The sequence below is a fragment of the Thermobia domestica genome, chromosome 6 (assembly GCF_964235325.1).
Source record: "Thermobia domestica chromosome 6, izTheDome1.hap1.1, whole genome shotgun sequence".
NCBI lineage: Eukaryota > Metazoa > Arthropoda > Insecta > Zygentoma > Lepismatidae > Thermobia > Thermobia domestica.
Window position 1 is genome coordinate 228539988 of NC_137459.1, and position 21562 is coordinate 228561549.

At 35.9% G+C, this 21562-nt stretch overlaps 1 protein-coding gene across 2 annotated transcripts in view; it reads left to right on the forward strand.

Annotated features, from left to right (window-relative positions):
- Nucleotides 1-21562, forward strand: part of Apoltp (Apolipoprotein lipid transfer particle) — a 6186292-nt gene that overhangs the window by 4496014 nt on the left and 1668716 nt on the right. The window lies entirely within an intron of this gene.

The window sequence follows — 21562 nt, forward strand, 5'->3', positions numbered from 1 at the left end:
GCTGTACGTGTCCTTTCACGTTTCTACTCCACTATCACATCAGACACAGTGGACCTAGGGATGTTTAGGAATGTGGAAATCTCGCGTACAGACTTCTGACACAAGTGACACCCAATCACTTGACCCCGTTCGAAGTCCGTGAGTCCCGCGGAGCGCTCCATTTTGCAATCTCACGATGTCTAATGACTACTGAGGTCGCTGATAATGATTACCTTGCAGTAGGTGGCAGCACAATGTACCTAATATGAAAAACGTATGTTTTGGGGGGTGTCCGGATACTTTTGATCACGTAGTGTATGTAGTATCCAAACTACATTATGGATTTCAAGTACAAACATTAAACATATTATTTACCACCATCGATCAATGTTAAGAAATTCCCAAAGAAGGTCCCTTCAGAGTTTCCGTTACATTTCACAATATATTTTTTACCGTAAAACAATCAAAATTAAAATCATCTTTATGTGGTCACATACAGAATATCATAAAATTACAGAAGTTTACAATTATTACTGGAAATTGATGCTGTTACCGATTTCGAACATTTTTTAAATATCATAATTTTTAACGTATTAAAATTTCATTTCTTATACATAGTATGAAACGTAAATAGTTGTAAATTTTCATAATTGTTCTCAAAGTGGATTTGTGTACAGCAAAGGCAGTTTTGTAAGTTTAACAAAAAACCCAAAATAAGCCTCTTGAAAACAGCTTTTATTTGTAAAAAAAATAGAGAATAATCACTTTTGGCTGTTGCAATAGTCTGTGCAAGCAGAATAATAAAAATTCAACGTAGCATAACAACAACAGCTTTTATTTTATTTGTACACAAAAAAAAGGAAGCTTGATAAGGTGAGTGTAGGAGCGCCGAATTCTACTTCGCCCCTGGCGCCAAAATCTCTACCAACGGCTGTGTTTTTCATCCACCTTCTAAACATTTGTATTGTTTACTAACACTTATCGATTAGACTGTGATATTCCTCATTGTTGTATATATATATATATATATATATATATATATATATATATATAACATTTTTCGAACTTTTAATATTCCCCTTCACCGGACGCAAATTCTTATTAATTAATACACTGAGAAAAGTCCGTTATTCGGACAGCGGTATATTGTACAAATATACAGAATCATTATGTTTACTATAGAAATCTGCACGGAACACACGTTATCCATATGCTACAGACTTCCCCGCTTAGATGTTACATCATTCCGTTGCAGGATGTATGACACCTAACAGTCTTCCATATATCACATACGTATACGTATGTTACATATGCCAGTTGTATGCTACATGCGTATAACTGTATGTGAGATCCTGACCACCTATATACAGTTCTTTCGTTCGTACAGAAAGTACGTTTATTCGAAACATATATGCGGAAAGTATGTATAAAATGTACTTTTTCAGTTATACATTTGTTGTACGTTAAGTCTTACACATGTAACCTCCGTTTTTACGTACGCCACATACATTTTTTTCAGTGTATAATTTCACAATACGCCCTCTGTCCTCCTCTAATGTTAATGTATAATATATAAGAAATTTACAGCATTCAATGTAGGGTCTAATGAAAACCTTGTGACACAGTAAGCAGACACTTTTAATCGATGAAACCAACTTTTAAATTTAAAAAAAAAGGATTGATTCTAATGACTGAAGCAAATCACATGTTCAAATTAAATATAACAAATTTGGTGTTTTTTTTTTAAAAAGGTCATTTATTTAATTGTAAACAAATTAATTTAAGTTGTTGGCCAATGTAATGACTATTAGTGAATATTCTACATTTGAACGCATCATTTCATGATTAACAGTTAATGAAAATATAACGGAACTAATTGTAGATCTGAAGTGAAGTAATTCAAATAAAAACGTATAGATCTAATTAAATACTACTAAAATTATTCCTCAACAATTTCTTAAAATTCACTTAAATTGGGAATATTATTAACAGGTTTGCTGTCCATCGGCGATTAGAGGCGTGGAGGTAATTGCTGCCCTCACTTTTTTGGCTTTACACTATAGCCTAATTACATGGCCCCTTACTATTAGTAGTGTTTTGTCCCCCTTTCTAGTGTTCATACCCAATTGCCGTCACTGGTACTTTCCATTACAAGCGAATAGATTTGTGTTTTTGCGCAACTACAATTGATTACGGAAAGTAAGATAAATTTAACACTTAATTAAAATTATTATAGTTATTTAGTATACTAAATATTAAATTTGTCTAAAAGAAAGATGTTTGCACGTGTATGTTATATGGGAACATAAAAAACTGCAAATAATAAAATGTGGGGTTGTTACAAATGATTATTATTATTATTATTATTATTATTATTATTATTATTATTATTATTATTATTATTATTATTATTATTATTACATTTGTTTCACAACTTATGAACCAATGATTTGAAGCAATCTAAGTCGGAAGAGTTTCCATTTACTGGTTCAGAAAATAAACAGATTTGTTTTATTTTAAATTTTCATTTCTCTCAGTGTAAAGATCCCGTCGTATTGTATGTTTTTAATACTCATAGTTCTTATATTCATTACATAAGGCATATTTCACTGTAAGAAAGCGTAGTTATAATGAATTAAGCAGAAAGTAAAAAGAAAAATGTAAAGAAACTTGTATGCTATACGAAACTGAAAACAATTAAATGTCAATTAATTTCGAAGCTCTAGTAGTAAAAATGACACTAAAATAACACACTATTAAGTAAGAAGTTGTGTCAATTATTATATAAATTCTCCTGACAGGATGGACATGGTACTTATAAAGATAGTAAAACGATTAAGTTGAGTTGATTTTGAGTTTAACGTCCCTTTCACCAGCGAGGCTATATGAGACGAGACCTACTGATTAACGTGGAATCCGAACCACATGAACTCCCACCGGGAAGCAAACCCGGCTCTCCCACGTCAAAGACACGTAAGCTAACCGTTTAGTCACAGAGGAGCTCAGTAAAATGATTGAGTTGTCCGTGAAAGAAATTATTTAAGTGTCAGATATTCATTGTTATTTAATATTTTGTGATAATATACCTTAACGTTTATCTGGGGAGAATTGATAGTAACCACACCACAAAGGTTGAGAAATTCTTTAATGGCATACTACGAGTTAACATGAAATATTATGAGTGTAATCCTATTTCCTGCAAATGGATGTCAGCACACTAAAACGAGCGGTACAATGATTGTGCTATTTAGACTTAGTATGTGAGTACTAATGGCGAAATAGGATTATTAGGTCTATTAAATTTAAATAAATGTACAATCTGAGGTTTGAAATAATTCACAAAGAAAGAAACACTAGCCTATGCATTGTGGTTTATCACTTTTCTTTTTCACGAGTAATGTTAAGATCACGTGAAAAAAAATAATGACTTTCTGAACCTATTTTGTTACAAGTTCTTGTAAAATTGAGAAGGTACTTAAAATAACAATCAGCAGGTGGTCGAAATAGCAAAAAAAAAAAATTCAGCGAATTTCGATAGTCAGACCCAATTTTTTGCTGTTTTATCAGGCAGATAACGAGATAGTATCTTGTTGAAGTATCTTGGGACTAATTGTCAAATATTATATTTAATGTTAAATTCGTAGTCGAAAGACATCATGTTCGATTGGATTGGGTTTGACTTGAGCGACCTCTTAGACAGCGAGGCTATATGAGAAGTGAGATCCAAACTGCGTGAGCTTCTGCCGAGAATCGAACAGGATGTCCTGCGCCGGAGAAGCTTACGCTGACCATATAACCACGGAGGAGCTCTCATCATTTGCGAATTCTGATTCTGAAGTATTGGATTTAAACACCTTTTTCTCTATGCACTGAAAATTAATTATGAATTTTAATTAGGAAATAAGGTCTCTTTTGTGCAATAGAAAATATTAATTTAGCCAAAATCATGTATTGTATAGAACGACTGAAACTAGATTGGAATGATGATTTCTGGTGAGTCTACCAGCAAACTTCAGCAACGATTCGCGAGGACAACACAAGAACAGGTTTTCTCTTCTGAAAACAATAAGAACAGACTAGGGAGAAGGCCGTGGAAAGGGCAAGAGACCACCTGCTTCTCAAAAACCCTTTCATCTGAGCCGTTTTTTACGCGCCGTATTTACGCTCGAAGTTAAAAGGAGCCAGACTTTTCCAGCGTATAAAAATTCGGTACGTAAACGTACGCCAGGTCCCATACACTAACGTATTGACAGCTGCTAACAAGACTAGCGCATGAAATTTTATGGCTATGGCGGAAAAATACGTCAGTGTATGGCTGGTGTAACGAATATTTATATTTGTAAATATAAATAGTTATATTTTTGGTGTAACGAAAAATAGATATATTTTTCATAGACATTACATATTGAACATAGTAGAAACTCATCTTCAAGACTGTTTCGTGTGGATGTTTCCATATTGCAGGCTATTAATTAAATCTTTATTTATGAAATATGAACTATCACCTAAGACGTTTTTCAGAAATTAAAAAAAAAAAAAAAAATCTCCCTCAAGAGTATACTACCCGTTCTGGATCTTTTCAGGAAAAATTAGTTACGTCATATTGTCCATTTATTAATAAACCATTTATTTATCAATTACGAACAAAATTAACTGACTCGCGTTTGAGAAAAAAACTCAAAAAAACTCACACGCAGGAGTAAACTAACCTTTTTGTATTCTTACCACAGAAATAACTTATGCCAGATAATAAAAGTGGTAATGAAATATTGATGCACGAGCAGAATCGTTACAGTCATTTTCGATAAAATCGCGTTTGTCTTTTTATTTTCATCTATCAGTGAACTTCCTTTATTTTGGGGGATAGGAAGAAAACTCGAAAACCTTCCCTTGGAAATCTGATAAAAGTATTAAGTTTAGAAACTTATCACTCGAATTTAACGAAAATTATCCGATGTTGAGTTCGCCCTTACTACTACTCAATTGATTTGTATGTATATGTGGAAACCCTCAAGTTCGGCTGGATTCCACCCTCATGTCACATACCCGACAGCAAGAACGAAGAAAAAAGTCATTAAGTGTTTAAAACATTTTTTAAATACAGTAAATTACAAAAGACTACATTTAAAGAAAACATGAAAATAAACAGTGATAAACTGGCACTAAACGAAAACCAGAGTAGAACTGAATTTAACTTGACCCCGCATGTTAACACCGGGCGGCCGTAATTTTGTCACCGGAAAATTCGTCACGGTAATTTCGTTACCAGTAATTTTGTCACCAAAATGTTACCATATAGGTAATTTCGTCACCGAAAATAATGTCACGATAATTTCATCACCAGTGTCTTTTAGAACATAATACAAGTACAATGAATGAACTCGAAAAAGTTTTTAAAATTGTTTTCTTTAATCTTCAACTGAAGGAAAACTATGCAGCATAATCAAAATAGATTATTTTTATTAAATAAAGATTTACATATTTTAGAAATTGTATTTAAGACAAGAGATAAAAGTTTCCAGTAATTCTATCACAGATATATCCCTTAAGGAATCCGGGTTTTCGAGGTATTTTTTTTTTTAGAATTTCAGTCAAGCAGCTACTACACTATTTATCCTAGGGTCATGGTTCATACTTCATTCTCTTCAGAATGGATCTGGCTTTCAAATGGTATTACTTGCAAGCCCATATCGTATACCAGAAGAGGGAAAATTCATGTCAAATGGAAAATTTCGGAAGAAAATTTTTTTCACACTTTGGGCCCCTCTGGAGCGGCCCTATGTAAACGTAGAGATCTCAGAAAATCTGATGTATATAATACTTGGTAGACTGAATGTGTGTGCCAAATTTCAAGTTTCTATCTTGAATACTAAGGGCGGAAGAAATTTCATCAAGAATCCCCACAATGCCCCAAATTACCGCAAAAGACCATGATCTCAGGTAAAAACAATCCCTGAGACATCCCTAATTACTCTAGGGTCATGTTTCGCCCCTCATTCTCTTCAGAATAGAACTGCCTTTCAGACGGTATGACTCACATGTCTCCATCATGTATCTAAGGCGGGAAAATCCCGAAGAAAGTGTTTTTGGTCTAAATATCCCTTTTTTCAATTTTTCCCTTCTGACCCCCCTGGTTTTATGCAGAAATCTGAAAAAAATCTGGTAAATACTTCTCTGTGGACTGAATGTTCGTGCACAATTTCAATATTCTACGTGCAAAAATAAGCCCGCCAAAACAAATACCGAAAGTGTCCCATATTCTCATATACAGAAGTATATTTTGATAAAAATTCCCTGAGACATCTCTAATTACCCTAGAGCCATGTTTCGCCCATCATTCTCTTCAGAATAGAACTGCCTTTGAGACGGTACGACTCACGTGTCTCTCTCATGTATCTAAGGCAGGAAAATCCCGAAGAAAGGAATTTTTTGGTCTAAGCCCGCCAAAAATAAGCCTAAAGAGGTTATTTTTTCACCTTTGTTGAATTAAATAGAGACAAAGCAATCGATCAAACAGCTTACGTTATTTTAATAAAACTTAGAAAAGAATTCAGTTGGTGTTGAACTCTGCAAAATTGTAGTTTCTGGTACTCGACGCAAGAACAAGCACCAGTAAAAGAAAATGTCTGCTTGGGCAAATGTTAAAAGCACAGGCAACATGGGGCACTAATGGGTTCATTCAAAATTTCAGAACATAAAATAGTAAACAAATATGGGAAGATACCCTAATCTGTTAATTTTCCCGCAGAATAGACGAAAATTTTCAACGTTCTAGTACCGTTCTCTGAGCCCAAACTCTTGGACCTTCCAAGTTAACAGAGTTATTTGAAAAGAGTGGCCTTCTTTTTAGGAGCTATTAAAAGAATTATATTATATTTCAGCTCTGAGTAAACATTTGCAAATTGTTATGGGATATATGTGAAGAGAACAAATTTCTATAAAGGAAGAAAAACGTATAAATATTTCTGGACGTTTCCTTTAAATATAGCCTTATGAAGCTATTAAAAAGTGAAACATGGATGGTGAATGCCAACTTTCCAATGACTCCAAAAAAAAAAAAGTGTATGTTATTTGAGGCGAGACTTCCTTTACTAGGTATACGCCGTAATGTAGACCAAGACACAAAATTCATATGAAGAACTGTTTTGTGCGGTGGTGCATCCGTGCAGTGAATTTAGTGAATATCCGGACCTCTAACTATGGTAATGGATTTTGATATAGCGTTAATGCTGGCTGTAAATGGAACTTTTGGAGATTCAACTCGTTTATAGCGTTACTTTTTTCACCTGACTCAGTAAACATGGAGGAAGGTCCAAGAGCTTGGACTCTTAGAACGGTACAAGAGCAATGAAAATTTTCGTCTATTTTGCGAGAAAATAAACAGATTTGCATTTCTTCCAATAGCACATGTGCATCGATTAATACAAGTGAATTCAAGGAAGAGTTGGAACTTCTGAACTATTTTGATAACACTTACGTGTCAAACACGTATCGCCGTGTTAAAGCTCAGTCTGGGAATATTTGTTTGCGTAATGTGCCCCGTCTATATCCCCCAGACAATTGGAATGTTCACCAAGCTGCCTTTAACAGCAATTCTAGGATAAATAATATTTGTGAATTGTGGAACTAGAAGTTTCATCATCTAGTAGGAATGTCCCACGCAACTATTTGAAAGCTTATTCATGAAAGTCAACAAGTTGAAGCAACGGTTTCAGCTGTGCTTCATCAAGATGCTGTGGGGCCACACCCAAACAGCAAACTAGAAGAGTGTTTCAGATTTTTCAGAAACGGCTCTAGTCTTTGTGCTTAAGTATAACACTGGAACTAAATGTTTGAAAACAAAAAGTGCTTGTTGTTTCCTATAATGTTATGAATAGTAGAAAATGAACATGTAAACCATTTATTGCATTAATACAAATTACATTTTGTTTGCTAATTTTCTGCTTTGAAATTTTAATATTGCCAAAACTTAATATTTGTAAATAGTGATATATAAATCCATTACTTGCCCATTTTGCCTGTGCTTTTCACATTTGCTGAAACTGACATTATGTTATTTTACTGCTGTTTGTTCTTACTTCGAGTATCCGAAACTTTGATTTTCCAGAGTCGAACAACTGAATTGATTTCCAACTTTAATTAAGATAAGGTCAGCTGTTTCGGTCGTTTACTTTGTCTCTACTTAGTTCAACAAAGGTGAAAAAATGACCATGACAAAATTTCCTGCATGCTAATATTTTGGTGACAAAATTACAAGTGACGAAATTACTATGTCGAAATTTCCGGTGACGAAATAACCTACATGCTAATATTTTGGTGACAAAATTACCGGTGACGAAAATTCCGGCGATGAAATTACCGAAGTCCGCTAACACCCAACCTTTCAATAAATCAATATTTAAATGATTTTTAACAACTAGATAAAAACTAAAGGGCAAGATAAACTTTGAAATAAAAAAGATAGGTGGAAGCAGTGGGGAGGATCCCTTCAACTTACAAAAGCCGAGGTAACAAGGATCAAACTATTTCTAAAGAATGGGAATGGAGGTAGTTGTATAAGTGTTGTTTTTCTCTTCTGGCCTATTTTTGAGCTGTGGATAAGGTAGTAAAAATTGGTATCCCGTGAGGGGAAAATTTATTCTATTTGTTACTACTATGTTCTTCGTTAATTTTGTAAGAAAGAAAAAAAAAACGAAAGCTGCAACCATTAATAAATCATATCTTCTTTAGATTGAACTTATCAATCAGTAGCCCACTTTTTAACGACCAAAGTCAACAGTCTAAAATATTGTATAACAAAAAAAAAAAAAATCAATCAATTATTCAACTATCGGAACACTCCTTTACTCACTTATTCTTTGTAAACTGCAGTTTCAAACAATAGGCTTATTTTGAAAGGTAAGAGGAAACCACACATCAAGCTCGTTCAGATTGTACTAAATCATCATTGTGTCTGTTTAGAAATTTAAATGTTTGCAATCTACATCTTAGAAATTGAATATAACTTTTTCCCTGTCCTGTGTCCTCCTCCTTCGAAGTACGATTTATATAAATATTTAGTGATCTCAGATCACTAAGTACAATGATCTAAGATTGTATCAAAATTAGGCCAAATGGATTGAGCTGCTTGGACGTAATATAGATAAATGTGAATTTTTAGTCCTCTTCGGCGTGACTCCAGGTCCGTTTCTTCTATGCTTTCTTTTTATTCTTTTACTTAACAACACAATGTTTATAGCACCTGCACTTAAAACCATGGCCTTAGATAAGTCCATCTTGTTCAAGGAACTTGAGTAAACTGGAAAACGACCATGTGCTCAAACAACAGGCAAAAGGAAGAGCGAAAAATGGCCCCTCCTTTTTCTTCTTCTTTTACGCACCTATTTTTACGCTAGGTGTATGGGCCAACTTACGGACCGAAATTTACATCATTTTACAGACCGAAAATACGCGCTGAAAATGCGCTAGTATATGTTGGCCTTTATACGCTGGAAAAGTCTGGCTGCTGTTAACTTCGAGCGTAAATACGGCGTGTAAAAACGGTTCAGATGAAAGGGTTATCGAGCAGCAAGTGGTCTCTTGCCCTTTGCAATGCCTTCTCCCGGGTCTGGTGTTGTTGTTTTCAGAAGAGAAAACCTGTTCTTGAGTTTTCCTCGCGAATCGTTGCTCAGGTTTACTCACCAGGAATCATCATTCCAATCTAGTTTCAGTCTTTCTATGCAATGCACGATCTCGGCTAAATTAATATTTTCTATTGAACAAAACGAGACATTCTTTCCTAATTAAAATCCATAATTCATTTCCATTGCATGGAGAAAAAATATTTAAATCCCATACTTCCTAATTTGAATTCTCAAATTATAAGAGCTCCTCCATGGCTATATAGTCAGCGTACGTGTCCTCGGTGCGGGGCGCCCTGTTCGATTCTAGGCGGGAGCTCATGCGGTTCGGGTTCTACTTCTCATATAGGTTCGCTAAACTTATCGAACCTGATGCCTTTCGACTACGAATTTAAGATTTAATTTAATATTTGGACATTAGTTTTTTTTTCACACAGGTAAAGGCACATATAAAAATGAAGTCTGACCTTCAGAGTTACCCATGTTGTGATACTGAAATGAAATCTTTGAGTCTAACTTCCCACGATTATGCCCTTTAGACTAAAGAATACAATGATTAAGGCAAGTGAATGATGATGACAGAATAGGTGGAATGAAATGTGGGAGGAAACGAGAGTACCCTGAGAAAACCCACGGACATGTTGTTGCCCACACAATCTTATTTGCACTGGGATTGAACCAGGGACCTCACGCATCAGAGATAAGTGCTTTAGCACTGAACCGCCGTGACTAACTGTTGTGGTATTTTAAAATAAAAGTATGACAGTCAATAGCACTTGATCAATTTTCGCCGTATTGAAAATGATCACAAATCATGTGCTGCTCCCACTATTGAGTACTGTTCTATCTAGTCTATGCCCTGCCCTACTCATTAAAAAAATAAATTCCGTAAATAATTTATCTTTAGCCATTGTATCTTACCGAGTACCTCACCTCAGAACACATCCAAAAATGACGTTTCAAAATCCCTCAATATTAAACCTCCCACAATGAGAAATAAAATTTCTGACCTAATATTTTTGCAAAAAAATGTAAATGGCCACATATCATGTGAACAGTTGTTAAGTCAGATCAATTTTCGCGTACCCGCTAGAACAACACAGCCTAGTGATCTCTTTAACACTCGAGCTGTGAAAGTTAATATTGTCCAAAGGTCCCCTATAAACCGAATTGTCAGTACCTACAATCAGTTACCAGAAACTGAAGACGTTTTTTCAAGTGGGTATACTTTCAGATCATCTATAAATAAGCTATTTTTGTAACGTCGCTGTTGTGTTGTACCATCTTGACCTCAAATTGTTATGTTATCAAATTGTTAAAATGTTTCAGTGTGAAATGGCCTAGTGCTGTATCTGAAACCTGTTATAAATAAATAAATAAATAAATAAACAATGCCACGCTATTTACAAAAACGAAAAAAGAAAAAATAAAGAAAAAAGATAAGTGCAGGATAAGGTTAGCGCAATCAGCAGCAATGTTTCTTCCAATCATACTAGCAAGAACTTGGTTCCCTCCAGCCGCACACAAATAAACCTGATACCAATAGCAAAGATAAATTACATTTTACTCTTGTGCAGGACAGTCCTTCACCAAATAATGTAAATATTTTGTTTTATCCCAGGCTTCCCTAAAAATATTATTCGATAAAAGCACCCCCAGCATTAAGACTATAGTTACCTACGAAGTAAGTTTAAATAGTAGTAATCCTGACCTTGAACAAAATACTATCCGATATTTCCCTCATAACACGGAGCAGAAAAAGCGTTTGAGTATCGAAATTCGATAACAATTCTATCTATTTCGACAATGTATTGCTTGTTATTTTAAGTACTTTCTCAGCTTTACAAGAATTTATAGCGAAATTGGTTCAGAAAGTAATCATTTTTTCAGGCGATTGAAATTTACACTCATTTGCAGCAAATACACTCGTAAGTTTATATTAACTTATTAAAGCATTTCGCAATCTCAGTGCTGGGACTACTATCAATCCTTCCTTGATGAATGTTAAAGCATATTGCCCTAAACTATTACGTCAAACTCAATACTTGTCATGTAAATAATTTATTTCACGGACAACTCAATAGTTTTACTATGTTTATAAATAGTATGTGCATCACTATTAGGAGAATTGACATAATTGACATAAATTGCTACTTAATACTGTATATTTTTCATAGACATTACACATTCAACATAGTAGATACTCATCTTCTAGACTGGTTCGTGTGTTTCCATGTTGCAGGCTATTAATCAAACATTTATTTATAAAATATGAACTATCACCTAAGGCGTTTTTCAGGAATTCGAAAAAAAAAATCCCTCATTAGTAAACTACCCGTTGTTGATCTTTTTAGGAAAAATTAGTTTTGTCATATTGTCAGGTTACTAATAAATCATTTATTTATTAAGTACGAACAAAATTAACTGACTCGTGTTTGAGAAAATATCTCGAAAAAACTCACAGCAACGACTAAACTACCCTTTTTGTATTTTTACCACAGAAATAACTTATTGCAGATAATAAAAGTGGCAATGAAATATTGATGTACGAACAGAATCGTTAGAGTCATTTTCGATAAAATCGCGCTTGTCTTTTTATTTTCATCTATCAGTGAACTTCCTTTGATTTGGGGGATAGGAAGAAAATTCGAAACCTCCCCTTTGAAATTTGATAAAAGTATTAAGTTTTGAACTTATCACTTGAATTTAAAGAAAATTATGTTATGTTGAGTTCGCCCTTACTACTCATCAATTGATTTGTATTTTTATGTGGAAACCCTCATGTTTGGGTGGATTTACCCTCCTGTCACATATCCGCCAGCAGGAACGAAGAAGAAGGTCATTAAGTGTTTAAAACATTTTTTAAGACAGTAAATTACTAAAGACTACATTTAAATAAAACGTGACAATAAACAGCGATAAACTGGCAATAAACGAAACCCAGAGTAGAACTGAAGTTAACCTCGCCCCGTATGCCAACACCCAACATTTAAGTAAATAACTATTAAAATGATTTTTAACAACTAGATAAAAACTAAATGGCAAGATCAACTTTGAAACAAACAAAAAAAAAGGTAAGTGGAAGCAGCGGGGAGGATCCCTTTAACTTACAACAGCCGAGCTAACAAGGATCAAAGTATTTCTAAAGAATGGGACTGGAGGTGGTTGTATGTCTTGCTTTTCCTTTCTGGCCTATTTTTTAGCTGTGGATAGGGTAGTAAAAATTGGTATCCAGTGAGGGAATAATTTATTCTATTTGTTACCACTATACTCTTCGTTAATTTTGTAAAAAAAAAAAGGCAGTAAGCCACTTTCTTAACGACCAAAGTCAGCAGTCTAAAACATTGTATAACAAAAGAATCAGTCAAATATTCAATTGTCGAAACACTTCTTACTTCCTTATTCTTTGTAAACTGCAGATCCAAACAATAGCCTTATTTCAGAAGGTAAGAAGAAACCACACATCAAGCTCGTTCACATTGTATTAAATCATCATTGTGCCTGTTTAGAAATTTAAATGTTTGCAGTCTACATCGTAAAAAAGTGAATATAACTTTTTTTTAGTGTCCTGTGTCCTCCTCCTTCAAAGTACGATTTATATAAATATTTAGTGATCTCAGATCACTAAGTACAATGATGTAAGATTCTACCAAAAACAGGCCAAATGGATTGAGCTGCTTGGACGTAATATAGATAAATGTGAATTTTTAATCCTCTTTGGCGTGGCTCCCAGTCTGTTTATTACATATTGTAACTGCCACTTTGACAAAGCTATGCTGCAACAGTGTATATAAGATTATGTTTAGTGTAAATAGTATATTGTGAACTACGTGCTCTCTACTATGAGCAGTGAAAAAAAAAACACATCCTTGCATTTGTTTAACATGCTGTTGTATGTATAATGTGTTCGTATAAAGTTATCTACAAAACTTGTCGATGTGATTCGTACAGCTGATTATTTATTAGTGTAATTATCAGTAATCATTAGCGTATTATTTATTGCATTTGTAGTTATTATCTATCTATTAAAATACTACAATAGCAACAAAAGTGTGTTTTTTTGCCGTTTACCCGGTTAAAGGGTTTTGCCCTTTCTTCGGGGAAGTGATTCATATATATTTTGGACTCCATAATATTATAATTGGTTTATGGAATTTTTCTTTATTCATTAATAATTAAATAATTTATACATACATTCAAACTGATAATAATTAATTAAGGGAACGACAACTAAACAATAACAATAATAACAAAAGGTAATAGGTGCACAAAACGAATATATAAGGTGATAGGTGCATAATGAGTAAATAAGTGAAAAGTAGAACAATATTTTATATATGCATATAGGCTAATAAAGGGAAAAAGCGGTGACGAAGTAGAAAACATAATATATAACTGAAGGGACGATATGATGAAATGATAATGAATGAATTGCACTAGACGCCACATCACGAGGTTTTGTTGATGGACAGATGCAGTTATATTCTGTTCCTGGGGCCACTCAGGAACTGATGAAGACAGGGGAGACCCATATTAGTTGGTAATCACTGTGCGTATGATGGATAAACATGAGGTGATAGATGACGTGGATGATATATGTCAAAGATCTCTGGGTCTCTAGTGGCAGGGTCCAATTGGAGGTGATATAATGTCATATAGTGTTGCAGCGGAGAGTCGATGTATCGTGGTGGTGCATCGTTATCTCTATCGTAGCGTATAATGTCCTGTAGCATTACATGGTGTAACTCAAACCGAGTAGTAATGTATCGGGTTCGAAGCTGCTCCAAGTGTTGGAGTAAGGACGGAAAATCGATAAGATCGTACAGGTCCCTAGTTGGATTTGGTAACCTGATTCTATACGCTAACCGTAAGGCATGTCTTTCCATGATACACGATTTTTGATAATATTTATCAGATGCAGAGACCCAAGCCGTGTGGCCATATGTTAAGGCACTTCTCATGAAGGCTTTGTAGGTATGTATTACTGTAGAGGGTTGTAAGCCCTAGCTTGTACCAACTAGCCTTTTCAGCAAATTGAGACGATTTTGAGCCTGGGTGACAACCTTCTTCAGATGTGGGAACCAAGATAGTTTACTGTCAAAGACGAGACCAAGGTAAGTCAGAGTCGAATGAACCGGAACTGGTGTATGCTCAACATGAAGGTGTAGTAATTTCGGGTTACGGTACACTCTTGAGCGTCGTCCTGGTAGTAAAAATACAATTGATTGTGTCTTCGCAGAGTTAATACTCAGTCTCCATATGTTACACCAATCGACAAATCTATCAATAGCAGTTTGAATAAGGCGATTAATTTGCTGAATAGTACGGACTGTTGAAAGAAAAGCTGTATCGTCAGCAAACTGATAAATTTGGATATTGGCTGCTAATCTGAGATCGGCAACGTATAAGAGATAGAGAAGCGACAAAGACGAACCTTGAGGTACTCCTGAGTGTAAGAAGATTGGATGAGAAAAAGCGTTGTTTATGGATAAGTATGCCAGATGTCCTGTTAAGAAGGAATAGACTAAGCGTATGTAGGAAATAGGTAATAGATAGTGATGCAGTTTATAAATAAGCCCAGGATGCCGAACTTTATCAAACGCTTTCTAGAAATCAAATGTGACTAAACAGGAAAAAAACCTGTTATACTGGTTATAAACGGCCGTGGTAATGCGTAATAGCTGATCTGTAGTACTAAAATGAGGCCGGAAACCAGCTTGATGAATAGGCAGAAGATTGTGACGTCGAATGTGGTCATGAAGTCGGCGAACAAGAATCCGTTCCAAGATTTTACAGAGGCAGCTAGTTAAATGAATCGGTCTATACGACTGAACGTCCGATGGAGGTTTCTTTGGCTTGGGAAATAAAAAGAACCTTCGAGTATTTCCAATCAAGTGGAAAGAAACCAGTACAAAGTATGAAAGTGTAAAGTTGGCTGAGGAATAGAAGAAAAGAAGGAGGCGCATAAGTACATAGGGGATGCAATCAAAGCCAGGTGCAGTATTCCGTTTCTTTTCTAGACTTGTAGTGATATCGTCTGGTGTTATAGACTGCGTAAGTGGATTATTTGGTTCAAGAAGATGATTATCCGACGGTTGTAAGTGAGCTGAGGTCGGATCAGTTTGGCGGTTGATAATTGTTTGAAGTCGTTGTGGTATGTGCCACCCAGGCAACGGAGTAAAAATATCTTGAAAAAAGAGGGCGAACGAATTTGCCTTCTCTGAGTCAGTGGTGAGAGCTTGATTGTTTTGAATGAGCGGATCGGATATGGCGTGAATGAAGTTGTGCCAGTAAGTGGACGAAAATTACGCCAATATTTGCTTGGATGAGTTTCGGAAGCCAGAGTATTACATGTACGGATCCATTGTCGTTTCTTGTACGCAACGATGTAGTTATGTGTTATGCGTAGGTACTGACGATGGAGTCTAAGTGCTTCCAAGTTGCCGCTCGTTCGGTACTCTCGGTAAGCTCTACGTGATGCAGTTATTAATGAAAGGTATCGTGGCGGTAATGTGGGTTTATGAAGATGTGCGGTAGTAGTAGGAATAGAGCGGTCTGCCGCATTTTGAACTGCTTCAGTTAGTGTAGTGACTACTAAATCCAGGTTATGTTGGGAATTAGGTACAGTGAGCGGAATGATAGCACCGTTAAGTGCAGAGCGGTATTGATCCCAATCAGCCTGATTATAACAGTAGATTTTCTTAGTTGGCAATGGAGATGAAGATTGTGCTGTGCAGCGTAGTTCTAACTTAATAGGAACATGATCACTTCCTTTGGAGTCTAGTATCGAGATGGTGATAAACTGGGTCAGAGAAGATGAGGTAATGACAACATCAAGAGTACTGTTACTAGCTGGTCGTGTTGGCTTAGGTAGAATATGAAATTCACCAGTAGTAGTATTTTGAAGAAAATCAAGAAAGTGCTGTTTGTCTCTCTGGGTACGACTATGAAAATTTAGGTCTGTCATAATAATGTAATGCTTAGAGTGAGAGTCAATGAAGCGAAAGAAGTCATAATTGAGTTGTGTACCGGGACGAAAATAGATCGTAGCAAAGGTGATAGTACGGCCTCGAAAGTATATTGTAGTTATGTTATATTCAGGAAGAGTAATGTTATGAGGTGCTGTTACGGATCGATATGGCAGTCGATTGCAAATACCGATAGCTGTACCACCATAAAGACGTGGTCCTGCAGGGGCATCGTGACGGAGTATGGTATATTTCGGTATTTAGCAATTCAGGTATGGAGCCAGATATGTTTCGTTCAATGCAAAAGCTGATATTCGTTCTTCTTGTAGTAACTGTGTGAATAGCACTTGATGGGTCAGTAAGGAGCGGATGTTCATAAAGAGTAAGTTGTAAGCCATAATAAATACACAGAAAAGTTTAGAGTTGAATTTCGCCATATTAGACATAAACTACAAGGGGTTGGATTTGAAAGTGTACTGTCGGGCCAGAATGGGCTGCATGAAGCTGAATGTTAAACAGGATTTTAGCTGCGTGAATGATTTGAGTAAGTATGTGAGTGCGTAGGAAAGGATGGATATTTTGGAGAGTAATGGTCAGAAAGCGTAGTAAGTCTTCAATAGTAACTGGATGAAGTAATGAGTTGGCAGGTGGAGTCGGAGGATCAACAGAGCGAATAGGAGCAACCAGTTCAGGCATTGAAGGTTCAGGTTGTGGTTTGGCTTTGCATTTATAGCTGTATGTCGGATGTTTTTCAGGACATGCACTACATTGCGGTGGTGCCTTTTGGTTAGGACATTCCCTGGTAGGATGTTGCATGGAACAATAGCCACATTTAATTGTATTAGTGCATTAACAAAGCGTTTTTTTCTGCTAGCCAGAGCTAGCTACCCGCTCGAGGGTTACGCCCTCTATGGGGAAGTGGGTGACATTGTAATGGGAAGAAATAGGAGTTGTGGTGGTTGGTCTATGGGATGTTTGTCTTACTGAGTTAGAAAAGGGGTATAGGAATGAAGGAAGGTGTTATCGTTATTATACAGATGATTTTACTTTATTTTATTTTATTTATAGATTTTTAGCATTGGTAGGTTGAACATTGTGATCTTTAGATCACAATCATGAGGTGAAGATGAGATGGCATGATGTGGTGAAGTGCGAATCACAAACACAACACTGGGTTATGTTAGTTGACTGATGCTGGTTAATCTTCTCGCTTGGGGGCTGCTCCAAGCATTGATCAAAGACAAGGGAAAGCCCAGATTAATAACAAAGGTATTACAGTGCGTATGATGGACAGATGAGAGGCTGTGGGTCGTCGGTCTTCAATTCTTCTGCTAAGTGGAGGTACCTGTGGTTTGGAATTAGAGTGTAATGGTAAATCGTGAAAAGAAGAGATAACGGCGTATGTATAATAGGAATTGAAATAGGAAAGTCTATGTGGGCGTTCATGGTGTCTATGAGAAGCGGGTGGCGTTCATGCAGGTGTTTATCGATATATTTGAGACGGAGAGATTCGAGATGGAAGAGAATATGTGGAAAAGGGATTCTTTCGTACAATTCGCATGTTGGACTTGGTAATTTTATCCTATAAGCAATGCGGAGTGCATGGCGTTCTAAGATCTTTAATTTGTTATAGAAGGATGGTGGTGTAGCGATCCAAGCTAGATTAGCATACTTCAGAACTGGACGCAAAAGGACCTTGTAAGTATTTAACATTTTTTGTAGAACTGAGACCCCAGGTAGTGCCCGTGAGACGTTTTAATAAATTGAGCCGGTTTGAAGCTTTTGTAATCACGTCCTGTAAATGTGGTTTCCAAGTGAGATGTGCGTCTAAGGTGAGGCCGAGGTATTTGACAGATTTACTGAGTTGAATACGGGTATCATCGACTGTGAGATGAAGTAGGTTGGGGTTTCGGTGGACCTTTGTGCGTTTTTTGGGCGGCAAGAAAACTATAGTCTGGGTCTTCAGAGCGTTTATCTTGAGGCGCCACTTTTCACACCAGTTAATAAACGAATCTATAGCGGACTGCATTGAAATATTAAGTTGGTGAACAGTTTTACCAAGTGCTAGGAACGCTGTATCATCTGCATATTGAAAAACATGAACGTTCGTAGGTAATGGTGGTAAGTCAGTCACATAAAGAAGATAAACAGAGGGGAGAGTGAAGATCTTTGGGATACACCAGAGCAAAGAAATATAGGATGAGAGAATGTGTCGTTAATAGATACGTATGCCAAGCGACAATGCAAAAAGTTATAGATGAATCGAATATAAGCAACAGGAAGCCGGAAGTTCAGAAGTTTGTACATAAGTCCTGTGTGCCATACTTTATCAAATGCTTTCTCCAAATCAAATAAGGTAAGGCAAGATGGTCGTGATGTATTGTATTGGTTGGCGATGTGATTGAGAAGACGGAGTAATTGGTCGTTGATGCTAAAATTTGGGCGAAATCCAGCTTGCGTTCGTGGTAAAAGATTATAATGAGTAAGATAGATATGCAGTCGTTGAACTAAGATTTTTTCGAGAATTTTACTGAACATAGGCGTTAATTGAATAGGTCGATATGAAGAAATACTGTCGGCTGGTTTATTAAGTTTGAGAAACATCAGAATTTTAGACGCCTTCCATTGTGATGGTATGAATCCAGAACGTAAGATGAAAGTATAGATTAGTGAGAGAAGGTAGAGAACTGCATATGAACATTCCTTAATATGACGATAAGAGATTGCGTCTACACCTGGGGCTGTGTTACGTTTTCTTCAAATGGCTGAAGTAATATCATCAGTAGTGATGGCCGCTGTTAGTGCTTTATGAATATTCAGCTGGTGGTTACTGTTTGGCTAAAGATGAGCAGATGAAAAATCAAATTGATCCACCGGATGATTATGAACAGGACGGTCAGGAATAAGTGGTGTGAAGATATCCTGAATATATGTGGCAAAGGCATTTGCTTTATCGAGATCAGAGTGAAGAGGTTTGTCGTTAAGAATGAGTGAATATGACGTGCAATGAGCACTTTCAGGCCCATTGCTAGTTTGTACATATATGCATATATTTAAAGGAAATCTAATATTCATATTATTTTTTGTTTATTAATACATATATAATTAAGTTAAAAACCAGCGCTGGTAAAATTATTATAGTTTGGTATTTTTGTCTATTAATCTTGTATAAATTTATATAGTCATGTGTGCATTTATGTATTGTTTAATGTATATATATGTATATGTTAATCTTTAAAGTTATTCTTTTCAGTTAAAAAAAAATAATTCCAAGTAAGGCAAAAGTTTAGTAGCTAGCTATCTCATTTGGAAACACTGTTAAGCTCAGTGACAGTTCTTCTCGTCGTAGCGGAGAGGGGGAAAGCTGTTAAATCGTATATAAGTAAGAAGGGAATGGCAGCGAAGAGGCAGATTTTGGATTCTTTTGATAGAATCGAGACGGAATTTTTAGCGGGAGGAGCTTCCGTGCTCCTTGGGTCTCTTTTTTGCTTCGCGACTTTTCTTTTTAAGTCAGAGCAGGGGTACAGTCGAAGAGATGGCTGTGTATAGGGTCAACCTTTAGACTTGTTAAGCGGAATACAATTCAGAATATTTGAGTTCTGGTTGTATGTCCAGGGGTAAGGTCTAAGGATAGGTTCGATTCCCGGTTAGGAATATTTAAGAAATGAAATTTAGTAGGGATTTTTAGATTTATTGTGACATCGCTCTTTCCGAGCGCTGTATGTTTTCAGAAATTTTCTTTATCTTGATTTTAGGGAAGGCTGTTGCTATGGCACCGAGCCGGATGAGTAATATATACTTTTTTTTTCCTCGGCTAGTTGTTTCCGATTAGCCGATTAGATTTTTCACAGCTGATTCCTCACATAAGATGATGGTAGGCTGTTGTTTGTTTTGAATTTATTCCTACTACCGAGCCTGAGAGAAGGTGCTTTATTCCTAAATGAAGGAATTTTCCAATTCCCTTTACCTTTTAAAGTCTGTTAGCTAGCTGATTTCCTTAAGGGTTGTCCAATAAAGGGCGATTCCTGAATTAGGGATTTAGGCCAGACTGTACTCAGAATGTTGGGTCTGTCTTTAGAGTATGTGAGGTTCATGATGGTTTGTACGAGGACGCATGTTCAGAACCTCTTTTAAGGAATTTTAGACAAATCTTAAAGGAAGCTTCATGTTTGGAGCGAACTGTTATTTAAGGTTTTACATAGGTGGGGACCTCTGGGTCTAGAGGTGTACCTGAACGATTTTTTTTTGATTAGAGAAGTCATTTACATTAAGGAATATTAATCTCAGAGAACATTTCTTTTTTGTTTTGGTTTTTAAAATTTTGAATAAACTAGTCTACTTGGAAAAGTCTGATTGATATAAAATTCCCTGAACCTTGGGTATTGATATTAAGTTTATTGTTTACTAGTTACCTAGACGATTAGTAAGCAAATTTATTTATATTATGTGTGTGTCTCACGAATTAAGTTTCAGGTGTTGAAGCGTAGTATAAGATAGTAGAAGGAACATACTATATTATATACGTGTTATATAGGGCACATCGCATAATTTTGGGGGCTGCTGTCCAGGATATTAGACTTTTCTTTTAAGTAGTATATGCGTTTAAGATCAGGGAAGATACTGAGAAACATGGAGTCCAATTCTATTGAATTAGAAGCTTTAAGACAAGCTCTGGGAATGGAAGGAACCGAACAGTTGAGCGCTGAGTCTCTATTAGATTTTATTAGGAATTTGAAAGATACACAAAATGCACGGAGAAGTGAAAATGCTAGTTGCTCGTGTAGACAAGATTTTGAGGAGGTGAAATTACAGCTTTCACATTTTTCTGGGGATACGTCGCAAGATCCATTTGAGTTTTTGTCTAATTTAGAAGACTTTGCGGCGCATAAACAAGTCTCTTTAGAGATTATTCTAGAAAGAGTCGTGCCAAAAGTCTTAGAGCGAGAAAATAAGGAATGGTTCCAGTTTAAGAAGCTTTTCGAAAATTTTGCGGAA